This window comes from Cebidichthys violaceus, unplaced genomic scaffold (genome assembly GCF_023349555.1).
Source record: "Cebidichthys violaceus isolate CVI_PGR_0920_01 unplaced genomic scaffold, fCebVio1.0.p SCAF_10, whole genome shotgun sequence".
Taxonomy (NCBI): domain Eukaryota; kingdom Metazoa; phylum Chordata; class Actinopteri; order Perciformes; family Stichaeidae; genus Cebidichthys; species Cebidichthys violaceus.
Window position 1 is genome coordinate 1,903,471 of NW_027176263.1, and position 15,356 is coordinate 1,918,826.

The window sequence follows — 15,356 nt, forward strand, 5'->3', positions numbered from 1 at the left end:
TCTGATGTTAATCTTTTGAATACATTAACAAAAGCTCAAAGAGTGTTGGCCATGTGTTGTGCTGGAGATTTACGAGCTCCCAGCGTTTTATATTGCTCAATTGAAAAGGGAATTCGACTGAATAATCCACGCGTGCTATTCCTTTTGGTTGTGACAATGATAGAGAGGAAAGGCAAAGAATGGGAAAAGGTGGGAGGAAGGGATGATGTAACATTGGTGAACTTCAACAACACTCCCTAAAATAGAAACTAGAGAAGCAAGACTCTAATCTGTGATGCTCGGCTGAATTTACAGCCTTGAGGTGATCCGTGGACACAGGAGATTAAGGGGTTTGTAGATTCGCATGTGCAAACCTGAAAAGAGCTTTCATCTTAGTTATGCCACAAGTTCTGAACCGGAGATAATAGTCCTTCTGTGTTGGACATAAACTGTTCCAAAGCACATCATCAGTAAAACCGGTGGAGTGTCTTTTAATGGAATATGCATGTACTGCACATTCTGCCATTGTGCAGTTTTCTCTGCATTAATAATCCTGTCAAACTGTCAAAACATGAACCATCCAATTTTTATGACATCCTCAAGCACCCTGCAGACTCAACAGAGTCCTAACTTCCTCTTTTATTATTGTTCTTTACAGTTATACCTCTGAATATATGGCGAAGATGTAGTGAGGACTCGAGTGACTGGCCTGAATGAAAAGAAAATGGAAAATTAATTTAGACGAAAGCCCCAAGCTGAGCAAGCATTACATCACATGTATAATGAATGATTATGATGTCGAAGTTTTTGGGTTTCAGATTTCTTTAGTAAAAAGAAAAAAATGTGTGGATCTGAACAGCACATTTGGCATATTCGCTCTCTTTTTTTTTTAATCCTGTCATTTTACAAACCAGTGCTGCTTTTAACTTCTTCTATGTGCATATGGGGATATTTTTTAGCTGTTTGGCATCGGATGTGTGCAAATCCATTTTCCTCCTTCACCGGCTCACTATTTGCTTACACTGGGCATAATGAATCATTAATTCACTGCTGTCACTTGCAGCCAAGAGTCACTCTGAGCAGAATTAACTCTTGATCCAGCAGAGCAGAGAAAGAACAAAGAAGTGCAGGAGCATGAGCATCTCTCTGTTTGTTTCACTCCAAACAGCAAACTATGGATCCGTTAATGTGTTGACAGGGTGCCTGTTTTCTAATAGACTGTTAAGCTGCACTCTCTGATGCGTGTTGTTTTGATTGTGTTTTGCATTTTTATAATTTTTTTTTTACGCTCATTGTTCCCCGACCTCCTGGTTATCTGTGCTGCAGGCATTTTTCAGACTTTGAACAAGAGATGATTTTCTGTTCCACAGTGGGTTATAGAGCAATGCTGTAGCTGCTATTTTTTTTCTTCACTTTTAATAAAGTACCATCTCAAACCAGAAACACAACACTATGTCTTATAGAATAGTTTCTGATCAGTGGTACTTGCATCCCAGGGAGTACTTCTGCAGTTGCCGAAACTTATGTGGAAAAACAGTTGAGTAGCTCAATTAATTGAAATATATATATATATACACATATACACACCTGAAAAATGTGTGACTTGCTGTTGGACTCGGACAACAGTAGCTGACATACGCAGCTCTTCAGAGAAGAAGCCACTGGCTTGACATGACTCACAACACAGGAATGTGGCATGGTGTGAGAGAACAGGTGCACACGGGGAGGCAATTTTCCCTTCAGGTGACAAATTTGTGACAACAACGGTGTTACCAGTTACACTGACAATTTTACAAGAAAAGATGTAATATCTGTAGAGCGCTTACTTTGATCTTTAACGTTGGACGGCTGTGTGTCTGGCCTCTCCTGTTAAACTTTCTCTGCTGGGCTGCCGTAGGGAATCACTATTACAGAAGCATTTTAGTCAAATAGACGAGGCACCACCAAGGAGTATCTCTCTCACGGATGATGTGGAGTGTCTTTTTAATTAGTCTGGATTGCTATTCCAAAATATCTCATTAATACCCAGTTGAAATCAGAGTGTAGTTATTATGGAGACATTAGCATGTACCTGATCATCATTATCTCTTTACTGGATAATAAATTGTATAATATGAGGTTGGTGGCGTCCCACCGGACAATGACACAGCTGCAAAATGAAATGAATCCTAGACTGAAAGATAGACTTTGTTGCTTTTGTTGCGGCGACATGTTTTTTAAAATAGAGACACTGCACGATTTCTTAAGGTGACTGCAGGTAGCCTGGAATTCTAAAAACATATCCCTCCTTTCATTTTCATCAGCTGTTTGGCTCAGTTTCTAAATCCTTTTCTCTTTTCCTTCCTGTTTTCCCTTCTGTTGTCTTGAGGAGATTTTTTTCCCCCAATAAGGCTGGTTGACTGCTGCTGCTTGTCTCTCTCTTTGTCACCTCCTGAGGCAGAGGCTCAGCTGTTCTGTCCCCCCCCCCATCTCTCCCCCCCTTATAGTCACACAGGTAAAGAGACACAGCCGGTCTAATTGGTAATGACTCTTCAGCTGTCATAAGTGTGGTTCACCGCAGCTTTTCGGCGAAATGTGAAGAAGTTGGCGTTAACATGCTGCCGTCTTATAGCTTTCAGCATTACAGGGATGTTGTGTGTCCTACACATTCAAATATTTTCTTTGTGGTTCTCTCTCCTCCATTATTGCTCATTTCTCAATATGTTCTCTCAGTGGAGACCCTGGGTCCTCACTGTTTATGCCATTCTGTTTGTGCAGCATTAAAAGGTCAAACTGGATAAATAATGAAAAGGAAAAACAAATGGCCAAAAGATGTTGTTCCCATGATTTCTAAAGGCAAGTTTTCACGACACTGGTAAACCTATTCTCTCTGAAGCAATTCCTTGAACACACAAACACTTTTTTACAATATGCATGTCAAATAATGGCCACAACATATTAAAAATCACCCAGGGAGCCTCACTGACGTGTGAGAAAAGACTTTGTCCTCATCGGTATGTTTGTTTGTGTGAGACAGACAGTGTTCTCTGATTTGAGAAACCAAGGGATCGGGGACTTCATAATGAGTTTGTTCTCCTGATGTAAGCCTCGACCTTTTGCCTCCATTTTTTGCCTCTTTCAGAATCCACAGGAAGTATTTCATGACTGGTCTTGCAAGATGAAAGTTAGAAATAGCTTTCACCTGATGGTAGACCATCTTTGTTTGAAAACCAAGAATATTCTTTCGTTGGTGCTGGCGCTGAGACAATGCAGTTAAATTCCTTTGTGCATGAATAATTGTTTTTGCTCTTTTGGGACATTGTTATCTAGCCTTCTTTATTTTCTCATTTTGTCGTGTCTCAACCGATCCTTATTTAACGATATTGGAATGGAGTGCAGCTTTTTGGGAGACTGTGTTCTCCCATTTCTGATGACCGATGGCAGGAGAGAGATGAAAGGCCTGATGTAAAAAGCCATGCCTCCACCTCTTTTCCTCCCCAACTCCGCCGCTCTTTCCTCCCTCCTCTCACCTAAGCTGCAGTGCATCTTTTCACAGTCATGAAAGAATGCAGGGGGTCTGCCAATCCTGTTCATAGACACAGCACATAGATGCAGAGACACGTGGACACATATTCCACCTCCTCCTCCCGTCATCCCTGCCATCCTCCGACTTTATCCCATTCCCACTTTTCTTTCCACCTCGTTTCTAAGGTGCAGCAGAATATACGGGGAAAACAACCCACGCAGTTTTGGCTGAGTGAACACGCCTAGAGCTTTGAGCTTTCGGGATTCTGAATTGTTTTATGCTACTCTGTGGTATGTGTGGTGATGAAGCCCCAGATGATGGCCAGCTAAATGGGCTGAGGAATTTCCCTCTGTGCAGCAAAGGACACACATCATTTGTCAAGCAATCTGCCTTCAATCATCAATCAAACACAGTGCTAACCATTAACATGAACTTCAATGAAAAGCTTATTTGTACACCAGCTGGATATCACACATTCAGAGCTGCTCATGAACAGGAATTAGGTTGTGCTTTGGTCGTCTTGCTATCAGACACAGAGCTGGTGCTGGTCATTTTTTTTCTTTCCTTTTCACGATTTTTCCTCCGGCAGTTGGAGAACAGATTTCATCTGCTCTTTTTGTCTGTGTTGCTCAGTTTGTGGTCCCTTTTGTCCTAATAGTTGCATATATTTTTTTTCCCCCTGTGTCGTTCGCACCTTCCTGCCTCACGCCTCCTCTTATGCTGTCGACTCACATTCAGGGTAACTCTAATTGAGTTTTTTGGACAGGCGGCCCGGTCTCAAACGCTCCATGAGAGATAAAAGAAATTTTGCATTGCGACATCAAAGGGGCGCTTCCGCACTCCACTTCCACACTCACCAAAACACGATGAGATCAAATGAACATCTAAGGTCAGTGTAGCTCCGAAGGGTTAATGATGTAGAGACCACGCTCGGATTCTTAATTCACACTCTGGGCAGATAACAGCCCTCAGCACATTCAACTCTCATCCTCCCACTTATGATGAATCATGCACTTTGCACTTTACGATCAACCTGTTTATTTGAAGCTCTTTATATGAATTCGTTTGACTGTAATTTGATGTGTCTAGGCTCAGATCTGTCATTATGTGACACTGTCGACTTTCCCCGGGATCAATAGGCTTTTAATGGCGGCAGACACGAGGTAGGCGGCACATCTAAATTCAGCAGTGGCATGAAGTATCCTGTAGTACAGATACTTATTTGAAGTTGGAGGTAATTCACAGTGAAGTGGCACATTCCTGAGATCTTTTCTCCAAGGTTCAACTTCTGTTTTCTTATTTTTTTTATCATGTATAATATAGCTCTCTTCATCCTTATTTCTCTAAGCGTATAGAATAACAGCTATGCCTCTTACCTGGACAGAGAAAATACTACATTATACCTGCCTCTACATTTCAACTTTGGAAGTGAAGCGGGGGTATTTGAAGTAAACTGCTGTACCCTCATGCAGTATACAGAGATTTATATGAAGCTTTCATATCCGGCCCTACAAGACAGATTGTAATCCATTGAACTCAACTGAGTGAAGTAAGCTAGATAAACACAGGGGTGTGTGTGTGTGTGTGTGTGTGTGTGTGTGTGTGTGTGTGTGTGTGTGTGTGTGTGTGTGTGTTTGTTTTTGCATGGCCCAATTCAACACAGGAGATTCATTATTATGGCAATGTGTCATTTGCCCCGATGACAAAAGGTTTTATCCGAGTGGCCATTCAGCATAGATGTTGTATCAACCCAGCAGGTATTACAGGGTGTTTCAAGAGCCGGTTATTACGCACACAATCAGCTATCGTTTCAATGTTGGTATCACTCGCATCACATGGTCATTGTTGTCAATGACACACCGTCACATGAACTCTGGCCAGAGGAAAATTCAAGGTAACCTGTGGAGTCTTTTTGCGTGCATCCTTATGTTTCCTTAGCAAAACTGATTTTTTTTAATATTTTAAATCCTGTGTTGTTTGCATTCATGTTTGCTACAGTGCACTCTCTTCTCTCTTGCTACATGAAACTTGAGTGTGAACATCTTTGTCCTGATACGCGTGCATGATGCAAACACATGTGTGCTCTTGTGGTCAAAAACTCCAAAGTACCTGTTTGTCTGTGGTGTCACTTTGCGATCCCATTTGACTTGAACACAATAGCCAAGTCTTTCCCTGTTGACCATATAAATTACAGCTGGATTCACGTATAACTGAAGGATTTGTCTTAAAGGTAACATATACAGTCATATTGTCCATTGCTAAACACAGCATTAAAGATGTGCCCCTCCTTTCTGGCTCAAGAAGCAAGCAAGCGAGAGACAGAAAGAGGGAGGGAGTGCAGCGGTGGTCGATCGAGCTAGAGAGTGAATGAAGACGGGGACCGGCCTTTGTGAGAACAAAGCCTGGAATCAATAGAAGAATAAAACGTTATTTTCTCATTTCTTTTATGGCGATTACATTCTAAAGCACAAATAATTGCATCCACACCTCCTCACAAACCTATGGGTAGGTACCAGATTTTGAATGAATGCAGCCCAAGGCATGTTTCATCCTGTCTGTGTTAAAGCCTGTGAGCCTCGGTACACCAAGGGGCGTGAAAGAGAGACGTTGATTGACCTAGGAATAAGAACGGACTGCACACCCTGCTTATTGGCATGGTGTCACATCCCCACGTGGGGTCCAAATGCTCTTTGTTGACGCCCAGAAACATCCTAAACACGGCAAAATAAGAAGAAAATTTAAAATATAGGCAGATGGTTGGGTTTCTACAGACACAGCCACACACTTATAGTAAGTGATGATTGAGAGGGATTCATTTAGTATCAGTTTATACATTGGTTTTAGGAAATTGTTGCATATTACACCTTTAATGATCATGGTAAACAGCTTCCAACAACATTGACGTAATATATATTAAGAGATGTGTTCATTTGGGAGCGCTAAGCAGGTTACTTTTTTTTTTTTAATTTTGATAGTTTGGCCTTTGTATTTATATTTGGATCAAGGATTTTGAAGCGCTTCGCAACTGTCTCAGACTCAAGGAGTTTTTTGTAAGGTCACAGAGACCCGCTCTACCGTTAGTGTTGATGTGTGAAATGGCTGATTGAATGAATCTTGAATCTGTCTTGAAATTGGCTTTGACAGCGGACATGTTGTCTCTCAGCGGAACTCTTTAGAAAGATGCCTTTTAACAAATGAGAGCGAGAATGCTTTGCTTTTGGCAAATTTTCAAGGTTGTTCCCTTGTGTCCTGTTACTTAGAAAGATTACATAAGAATACAGATTACAAATTGCTTTCAATGTTTTTAAACTCCTTTAGCTGATAAGGTTTGTTCAAATGCATTACTGACAGTTCTGAATGTCACTGTTCAAAGTTGTACTTTTTGCTCGTATACCTAGACAAATAAAGTCCTCAGTTCATTGATTTTAATGAGGAAATTGCTTTATTCTGTTCTAAGCTTTTAAAAGTCATGCTCCATAGTTCATTTTACTGGTCTTTCAAATTCTCCACTCTCGCTCACTCATCGTCTCGTTTTCATCTTCACCCCTCATCTCTTTCTTTCCTTTACAGCCTCATGGGCTTCATAGTGGCTGCTTCTCTTCCATCTGTTTCCCAATCAATTTGGTCTCATTTCCTGCCAATTGGTTCACCTCCACGGGCTAAGGCTCATTTAACAGGAAGCATCGCATGTTGAGATCATCAGCTGTAGTTATGGTGATCAGTCCCTGAACCTCTCTGCGTCACGGAAGCTTGCCTGGGGTTTGGCCACTTGACTGAAGTTTTGGATATAGCCCTTTACAAGACCACTGGGGGAAGGTGTGTGTGTGTGTGTGTGGGTGTGTGTGTGTGTTTGAAGTGGCAGTGTTTTAGCAGATGGCTCACAGATATACTCATTTAACAACGTGAACATTTAATGAAGAAACAGAGTTTGTGGTTTATTGATGTAGGGCCATGGGGTCTGTTCTGCTTGTTTCATATGCAAGTCATGTACAGTCAACTCACTGCAATCTGCATAGGAGCATTGTCAGTTCATTTTAATTGCAGAATCGCGTGTCACTGTTTGCAAACAAAAACCCATCCTCCCAGTACAGCAAATAGGACTCTTCATTACTTTATTGCCACTTTCTTAAACACTGTATAATCTGTACGTGGCGCCTATCTGATCTCTATAAACAGTGATGTCTCACCCATACAGTTTTTATTATCACCTGTATTTCTCTTTCTTTTAGAGCTGCTGTCCTTAATTGAGCCCTATTCTCAAATCCATGTTGTTCTCTGAGTACAACAGAAGGCTTACAGGGGGAAAAAAACCCTGAAATGTGTCCTCACTGATGTGCCAGAGAGATTTATTTTTTGTCTCATACATTTTAAGGCAAGCTGTAGCTGGCAGGGTGGTGACTGAGTGTTGAACAGCAGAAAGCAGAGCAGTACTGCTGGTCAGCGAGTTGCACTTACGCCTTTCCCATTTGACACGGGCTCCAGACATTGAGAAAACATATGTGGACTGTTGACAGTCTGGTTAAGGTCTTATTTGGGTTAAGCTGTTTCAGGCCTCTTTGATTGTCTGCAATTGAGTTTCCCGGCTGAAATGCATAAACCAATCAACAGAATATCCCTGTCCTCCTTTCTGGCTGGACAGGTCCTTTTAACAGAATGATTATTCTCCACTGAGCAGTGCGTGTGACTGCACTGTACTTCCTCTGCTTTACAGTAGCTCATATATGGACTGTTTTTTTACCCTAGTACATCCTATATTAAAAAAATGCACCAGTGAAGTCTTTATTTAAGTCATGTTCCCAGATGTAGTGTAACATGACATCTAACTATATGCTGAAGCCCTTTTTTACATTTAACGATATATATATATAGGCCTATTTATGAGAATACTTGTCGTCTTTATTGCGAAAAATAGACAGAAGATCCACACACTACAGAGCCTCAGTGTCTGTATGCTGCACATGAAGTAGCCGGTCTTATCAGTGGGAGCGGATGGAGAGCGTCCAAGTGAGAGGCTCAGTCTGGCTCCATGTATGTCATAAGTAAGAGGATGACCTTGGCTGAATTTGAACTGCAGTTCATCCATGACAATCACACACACACACACACACACACACACACACACACACACACACACACACACACACACACACACACACACACACACACACACACACACACACACACACGTACACACGTCTTTTTCTCTCTGTACCTCTGTCTTTTTGACTCTCTCTTTACACACACACAAACTGCTCCTTGCTCCTACACATTCCTCTATGCAGTGTTACAGCTGGAGACAATATATACTCCTCCGCACCATCATTTCATCAAAAAAAAAGCCATTGGTAGGACACTCTTGCACAGCCCTTACACTCAGGTGCTTTGATACTGTTCTAGTTGCTACGATGGGATGAAGTATTTGCTGCAAGTTTAAGATGTTGCTTGAAAGTTAATATCAGGGGCAGATTTACTCAACGTTCTTCCCCTTTTTCTTCCCCTAGCATTTAATGATGTTTGAGCCCCATTTTCTATCATGGCCCAAACAGAACTCGCAGCTTCTAAATCAACCCGACACTGGGTGTTTGAGTCATGTAACATAAAACCCAAAAGACATCAATCAAGGGCAGTTTCTCTGTATAGTTGTTCTCTCGAAGGGCAGGATAAACAGTCAGTGAAAGCTGATATCGATGTGTTTTCGGCCAATAAATTTGAGGAGCTTTGCTAGTAGATTTATATTGGACCACAGCTAGGTGAGATAAGAGGCTCCATTTAGGAGGAAGACAGAAGTGGTGCTGTTATTGAAAATGCCATGAGATTTGTACAATCCAACCTATCATGTTGAAGTTGCTGCCACTGTGGTTTCTATCTGTATACCTCTGTGGCCGTGTGCTGCAATGTTGGCCTGAGGAGGCTGTAGACTCCCGTGTGCCTCCTTTAATACACATGAAGTCACCAGGTGGTTCTTTTCACCTGGCACCATCAAGTTTTACTGTTGCATAATACATGCAGAGGTTTACCAGCTCTTTGTCATTTTATACTTAGCCTAGTTATTACAGAAGTGCTAAGTGGAGATTTATGCATCACAACATTAACATAATGTAATAAAAATGATCTAAAAAAGAAATAACCAAAACGGTATGCCATTAATGTGCTCAAAATGACCGAGATACATCTGCTAGTTTAGCATAATTACGTATTTTACAACAGATACTACACAATTTAGAAAGTCAAATATTGTTTTCCCCCTAAAACTGTCATCTTAGGAAGCAAAACTAAACTTACATTTTTTTTTCTAGCTTTAGCTCAAGAGTCATATCCATGCAAGTACATACATACAATTGTACCGCTCCATTACCTCATCCTAAGCATGAACAGTCGGCTGCTGTGAAGCGTCCTGGGAGCATCTTGGGGTTTAGTGTCTTACCCGAGAACCCGGGATCATCCGGCAACCTTCTGGTTTAGGGAAGACCTCTTCTCACAGAGATACAGCTTTTGATTGGACTGCGCTACAGATGTTTCCTACTAACCATTTTACTCTTTACACATTAAATACACTCTGTTGTAGGACTCACCATAACAAAAACCAGAACAGGATCTGTTGCTGCCTCCCAAACCACAAACACCACTTTTTTTGTTTGTTGGGGAGAGGTGCAGGGATATGAAATGATATATTCTCACATCTAACAAAAGTTTACTGATTAAACATGAGTTTCTTTTCCTATTCCTCAGAGTTGCATCTCGAAAATGAGCACTTCAAGATTTTTTTCTTCGGAGTAATTCACTGTGAAACTGAGAACTAAAGCTTATATAATTACTTGACCTTTTATCTGTTACTTTAAAGGAGTGGCCTTGACATGTACTGCGTTTCAGATTGGTAATGAGCTATTGTACATTCACATTCACCCTCTATCTGGATAATTACAATTTCATATTATTGTGGGAAAAGCCCACTCATTCATAGGGTATTTAATGCAAATTGAGACTCGGATCAAGTCGAGTTGCAGATTTAAAGAGGAAACTTGAAAAATGGTAATTGTCTCGTTCAGTCCTCTTTATGGCTCACTTGAGAATGGCCCTGCATACTCAGCTAAAATGTGGAGCAGATAGGCCAATGAGGTTGTCAGAATTACGATAAAGTAGCCCATCTTGTTCAAATGCAAGAAAACAATTTTCTATTTTTATTTAAATTAGTTTGGTCTTCATGCAGCCAATGATAATGTCAGTTTTACTAAAAAAAGAAAAAAGTCACTGTAAAGAGAATCCTCCTCGCCCCGGAATGTAACTCCGATTAAAAGAGAAATGTTTCCTCGATTGACCTTTGAGGTGTCATTTTTTTACTGTAACATGAAAAGGAGAGTGTAGCGTGCTCATTTCACAATACTCAAAGCTTTTGTGAACTATTAGAATATTAGCACCGACCCTTTGCCTTGACCGTCCTCCACTCTGTCGCCCTTTTTTATTTACCCATCCAATCGATCTATGACTTCCATTCTATATAAATGCCTTTTCAGTATGGGAACTGCTTCATCACTTATGATTATTTTTAATGGCAAGCTCATTTTTTTGTAGTACATTCGTATTTGTCTCTTAAGACTTGAAGACTGTTTTAATGAGCTCTCATAAGGTCTGCTTCCTTCGCCCCTGGCTAGATCTAGCTATGTGCAGCAGGCAACTCTACTAGACCAAGACTATATAAGGCATGAACACTTCCCTAGACATGAAGACATGCCATTCTTCCCTTTGACAGATATTATCCAGCGGGGAATGGTAGCTACACTTCTCAAGTAGTTCCTTGATTAAAACATATTGCATGATTAAAGATTCTAACACTGCTGCAGATGGAAAGGTAGATTACTCACAGCAACATGCTATTTGGCAATGACACACATGAAAAGATATACAAATTAGTTGATGACTGAAGAGCGTTGGCTCTAGTTTGAGAGGCAAAATTTAGATTTTCTGGAGAGAAAGATTGATGGTCTTTCCTACCTGTTGAAATATGCCCTCCATTTCCAATGCTAAAAAACTAAAAAAGCTAGCTTTAGGTGTTCCACTTCCTAATTTGGACACATCCTCCCGACACCACTCATTCTTTCCTTTCCTCTTTTCCTCCCTCTGCCCCCTTCATCCCTGTCTGCCTCCCAGATGCCATGATCCGACCAGAGGAGGATAATCATGCACCCCCAGCACAGCATGGTAACCAGAAGGCCCTCCGCTGAAAGGTGACCTCCAGACGCTTCACCTCCCCAAAACATTTGGTGAGTTAAGACTCGGAGAATCCATTGTTTTCACAAATGACACCATATCCCCCCATTGTCAACGTTTGGCAAGATCTGCAGCTCCAAGTCATTTGTTAATGTACATGTTAGACATTTTATATGTCCTCGACAACAGTTACCTTGCATGGCAGCTGGATTCTTGCAATGTCACACTGGCATGTCAAGTTATGCGTTTGTGTCCGTTGAGCCAGAGCACGGACCAATCACTGTAATGTGATGAGCAACGGGCGTAGCTTAGGTGTGGGCGAGACGACAAGGAGACAATGGCGGCTTCTACAGAGGTTAGCCTAGATGCTGCAATAGTATTAGTTATGTCAGAGAACGGCACTGAAGGCATTTCTCAATGGAAACATTTTGTTTTGCTCTTCTCCCGACTCGCTTCAGTAAAAGTTTGTTTGACAGATGGTTCATCCAATTACCACTCAGTATGTTTTGAAAGTGACTGCCCTTTTCCAAACAGTCTCCAATGTCTGCTTCTCAGTGGGACAAACATAGACTGTGTACAATATGGACGTAGTCTCCGTGACGCATCCCACAGGCTTTTGAAGAGCCATTGTGAAGCTCAAAGTGGGTAGCTCTGGCCGTCGCCATCTTGGCAGTGACGACACTAATGTGAGCGACCTAGTGCGGCATCCACTTGTCACTCAAAGCAGTCACGCCCTCAATTATGCCTAACTTCAAACCCTAATATAATTCAAACAGCTGAGCTGTATGAAGATTCATCTCCTTTAACGATGTCATGATCAGGGAAATTAGCTAAAGATCCAAAACAAGGTTGTTGTTTTTGTACCAGATTGTAAACATGTTAGTTCTGCTGTAAATTTGGTCATTTTAACATGGGGGGTCTTTTGGGGATTGACTCGCTTTTGGAGCCAGCCTCAAGTGGCCATTTGATGACCTGCAGTTTTTGACACTTCATTTCTTCATTTAATGTCTTAGCACCGGAGGTTTCCATATGGTAAGAAACCATCTGGCAGGTCAGGTTACTAAAACAGATTACATCATCTACTTTCTTTTTCTTGGCTTTTGTCACCGCTGCCTTTGAAAAGAAAACGTGAAACATGGAATTTTTTTCTTCCCTAAAGCATTGATTGACTCGTGCTTAAAGGTTCTCTGTTCGATATTCAGAGCATAAGTATAGCTGCAAACAACTATTTGCTATGAAAAAATATTTAGCTGTTATGATTACCTGAGCAGACAATGAAGTTGCTCTCCTTCTGTGTGTGTTGTAAACTGGCCACATGTGGGCTTTTAGTGCATGTTTGCGCTTGTGAACGTGCCCCACTCGTTAGCTCATGGCTCATACTGCAGTTACAGCTAATAAGGCCATCCCTACCCACGCTCCAGTTCCCCCTCAGGTAAACACCGTTAGCTCTGTCAGCACTGTTGCTGAATTTGCACTGTTAAAAACATTAGCACCGTTAGGCCTCCGCAGCCCCAACTCCATTATTTCCTACTGAAGACATAAATCGTCAATGTGTGATGTTATTCTTAAAAAAGGCTTGGTAATTCCCTACATTAGCTGTATTAAACTTTTATCAGCCAAAAGTAAATAGTGTATTTGTTTGAATCTATCATATGCGGCCAATTATTACTCACTTAGTGCTGTAATGGGTATTTATGGTATTTATGGCAGCGGGATGGTTTATGTGGGATTGACTCAAAATAAACTACAATGCATGTTGTTCCTAATTAGGGAACATGTCCACCAGTGTAACACTGTGGCTCAGTGAATTGTCGTTAATACTTTTTAGGCAACATGGGAGGCTTTGATTACACATGCAGCACTCAATCAATTAGTTGTTTGTAAGGTGTTTTAATTTTCTTTGCGTTGAAAATCTGATAAATATAGAATCACACTTCTTAAATCTTATTTGTTAAATCTGAAAAAAAGAAAAACCCTGTGTCTCATCCATGAAGCCAGTGCAGATCACTAAACTAAACTAAACTAAATTGCTGATGTGAAAACATTGGTGAATCATGTTTGACCTTAATTTGCATGCACATTTCTGCCAGTGTGATATTAGCATAGGCAAAGGCACATAGGGAAGCAGTCCTTAGAGACGGGGGAAAACCATCTGTAACTTATTATCTGTAGAAATTAAGTCTGCGCACACAAGAGTGAAAAAAATAATCATAATAATAATGACAACCACAATACCCAAACGCCAGTCCTACCAGTACTTATACTTTTAATATTGTGATGTGTAATAATGTGCAATGTGATTGGGATTGGGAGGGGGCAGAGAAATACAGAGCTTGTGATAACGTTAGCTGTGCTGCATGGACACGGCATATGTGTGGTTTGATAGAAACAAGTGGTTTGATGTTGTTAGAGATAATGTATTGGTGCTTCAGGAGGCGGGCAGGCAGCTCCTCAACAACAGAAATGGATATGTGTGTTGACTTGGAGAGGCTGGGATTTTGATTGTTCGGCCTGAATTGCCACTTGTGACCTGGCAGCAGACAGACACGCAACCAGGTTACTGTAATCTGTTCTCTCATATGCCAAAGGATTTCAACTAGGGTGAGAAAAAAAAAATAATATTTCATATTTTCATCATATAGGTTATGCTTTATCGAATAATCCAAGGCTTCAAACATTTGGCCTATGAGCGGTCATCAGCACACATGGAAAGCTTTTGCATTCACTGTATTTTCTGAATGAAAACAAATGGTAATCATTATAGATGTAGTAAGCGACATATGGCTGATTTTGAGTGATAGTACTACCTATACAGTGCATGATGCTGCAAAGCTTGCTCTGTGATAAAAAATTAAAATTCTCATCTCATTGAAAGGGAAGTTTGGGGTCCCCTGCTGGAGCTGTTGCCCCCGCGACCCGATCCCGGATAAGCGGTTGAAGATGAGATGAGATCTAAAAAGATACAATTAAGTGAAATAGCCTATAGCGAGAGAGCGTCTTTATGTAAATCAGGTTTGCACTGAAGCAATGATTGATAATAGACTTGCATTCATATTAGTGGAGAACCTCAGGCTATAATCAAATCAATCTCAGTATGTGAAACTAACACACAAAAAAAAAATTAAAATCAAGCAAACAATAATAACTTGAACTGGCCAAAGGCAAGGCTCATTTGTCATGGGAAAGAAATGGTGCATATGTACGCTGTAAATGAAGTTACTCTGTAAAGAGTTCAGTGGGTTTTCAGTTTGTCAACCTGTGTACAGCAGGACTGGTTAAAAGCATTCGAGCGTTGGATGGAATTCAGTCAGCGTGCATTTAATTTGAGTTCTCAGTAACTGGAGGCGCAGACAAGGTTATACAAGAGATATGGTCGAGCACATTTATGCATGAGTGTAGGAGGAGATAAACCATTTCTGTCACTTCATTTTTTGGAATATGATTACCTGTCTGAAGTAATGTGTTTGTCCGACGCGTCTTCTATCTTAACTGTTTCAGCTATTGGTTACATTGTTCGATTTTATTGGACTTTCACGATGTTTAGTGGCAGATTGTAATCATTGATTCGGGGTTTGTAATGTTTTGAGGAATTCTATTTATCTGAAACCCGCAATTGAAGAGGTCACTGGGGAAATCTTTCCACCACAGTAGAAGTATATTGATATTC

At 41.0% G+C, this 15,356-nt stretch overlaps 1 protein-coding gene across 1 annotated transcript in view; it reads left to right on the forward strand.

Annotated features, from left to right (window-relative positions):
• Positions 1 to 15,356, forward strand: part of chrm3a (cholinergic receptor, muscarinic 3a) — a 76,064-nt gene that overhangs the window by 13,087 nt on the left and 47,621 nt on the right. The window contains exon 2 of the mRNA XM_068720043.1: positions 11,630 to 11,742. The gene's annotated coding sequence lies outside the window, so the exon portion shown is untranslated. The remainder of the gene's footprint in view (positions 1 to 11,629; positions 11,743 to 15,356) is intronic.